The sequence below is a fragment of the Eleutherodactylus coqui genome, chromosome 6 (assembly GCF_035609145.1).
Source record: "Eleutherodactylus coqui strain aEleCoq1 chromosome 6, aEleCoq1.hap1, whole genome shotgun sequence".
NCBI classification, from domain to species: domain Eukaryota; kingdom Metazoa; phylum Chordata; class Amphibia; order Anura; family Eleutherodactylidae; genus Eleutherodactylus; species Eleutherodactylus coqui.
Window position 1 is genome coordinate 244,998,380 of NC_089842.1, and position 2,306 is coordinate 245,000,685.

The window sequence follows — 2,306 nt, forward strand, 5'->3', positions numbered from 1 at the left end:
CTGGCTATGTATCACTATAGGAGCTGCAGAGCACAATGCCACAAGCTGTGGCATTGTGCTCTGCCTGCACAGTCCCACAGAGAACAAAGCAAGGGCTTTGAAAAACCAGCAGAAGATATTGCCGATATGCCGGCAATCTCCTGCTTCTAAGTCTCCTGCTTTGTTTACAGGTTGCCATAGAGACCATCGGCTTGTCAGAAGCAAGCAGATGGTCTCTGTGGCAGGGAGAGCTGGTGCTTGGCTGTCAGAGGACAGCTAGGTACCTGCTCTTACAGCAGAGATTAGAGAAAACCTCCGATCTCTGCTGTGTTAACCCTTTACATGCTGCAGTCTATGTGACTGCAGCATGTAAAGGGCTGTCACTGCAGCATGTAAAGGGCTGTCACCATCGGACCCCCGGAATGTGATCAGGGGGTCCTGATGGGTCCCTGTGAAAGTCCCCTAAAGGGACAAAAAAAAGAAAAGTAAAAAAAAAACAAAAGTAAAAAAATTGTAAAAAAAAAATTATAAAAACACTTGTCTCCCTTTACTTGGTAAAAAATCAAAAATAGAATCACACATGTGGTATCTGTGTGCGTCGTAATGACCCAGAGAAGGAAGGTAATACATTTTTTAACCCCTTAATGACATGGCCCCTTTTTTTCTTTTTTCCCCATTTCTTTTTTTTCTCCCCCCTAATTTAAAAAATCACAACTTGTCCCGCAAAAAACAAGCCCTTATATGGCCGTGTCAATGGAAAAATTAGAAAGTTATGGCTCTTGAGACGCAACTGCAAAATTAGTTGAAATTCAATGATTAGACCATTTTAAAAAAACTGCCCTGGTGGGTCTGAGAGGGTGGTAGGAAACCCGCCACTCAAGGGGTTAAAGGAACCTTTTTATTGTCTCAAAGTTAAACGCTGGGCGACGTTTCGACCTATAGTAAGGTCTTTTTCAAGCCAAATAACATAAGAAACAAGGTATGTAGTCCATGTAACTTCCCTCCCTCTCTCCTCTGCACACACTAAAAAATGACAGCAGCTATGGGTTGTGGCTTAGTGGATGGCAAGACAGACGTGTCTTCTCCGAGCTCCGGAAAGACCCCAGCACCCGGCATTATTTATTAGGCTTCATTTATGCAATTGGGATGGTGGAGGAAGCCTATTGTCCCAGTAGTAGTGGAGGAGGATGATAAAGTAGGGGGCCGGAGCGGGAACCGCAGGTTCCAGTTAGTGAAGGCCGCACATGACAGGGGTGGTAGGGGAACGCAGGAGAGGAATGGGTTAATTGGGGCGGAGTTGGGGTAAGGGAGAACAGGATTGTGATAGGTGGGTTTGAAAGCATACAGGGGTGGGGTATAGTTGAAGGGGGTGGGCTAGTGGGAGGTTATAAGATGGGTAGGATTAGTGAGATCAGCGCCATTTTAGGTGAACAGTTTAGGAGTCCCACCCATCCTCCCTTAGGTTAATGCTGATGGGGTATTACAATGCTTGTCATGGCAGCTATGGTGGGTGAAGGGTCCTTGGAGTCGGTTTTATAGTGGTTGGGGGGGGAGTCTGGTGGGTATGGCCCCACCTTTAGTATTCCCTCCTCTTGTGTTAATTGGTTGTCTGGTGCTGGGGACATGGCCTATGGGGGGGGGAGTCCCTCCAGGCCGTTAGAGTTTATACAATATCGGCCAATTAAGATGGCTGGTGTTCCCCTGAGCCGGTAGTTACGGTTGGGGACAATTGAGGAAAAAGTGTGCACCAGATTTCGTGGCTCCAAGGACCCCCTGCTCATAGGTTGATAATGTAAAAGTTATTCATCCATTTAATAAATAAAAGGCTGCTGTGGCCAATTAAATCCAATAAGTGAGTGTCGTGTTTTGGCAAGGGTTGAGGAAGCCACAGCTAAGAGACTTTGACCTACCCCGGTCATGGCTGCATTGAATGCTACTTCAACACTCAGCTAGAGTAGCCAGTGGGACTCCTGGAGTGCAGCAGCCTCCCCATTAGGGTTGAGTGGAGATCAGGGCAGTGGGCCAGAGAATATCTGCAGTCTCTCCCTTCAGCCCAACAGCATGGACAAACACAGAAGACCAGGACGGTGTCATCAGCTTCAGCCAATGTGACTCTGGTGGTGCCGTGTATTTCACAATAAGCGTTGATTAATGTTTCATGCTAAACTAAAGCTATTATCATAGGCCAACCTGACTGTCACATGAAGAACGTAATATTCATCCTGTGATGAGTAACAGAAAGTGCAACCTGATTCCCTAGTACTCATATAAAGACCTTGAGGTGTCGAACGAGTCCCTCAGTCAGTCCTTACTTATCAGATTGGACA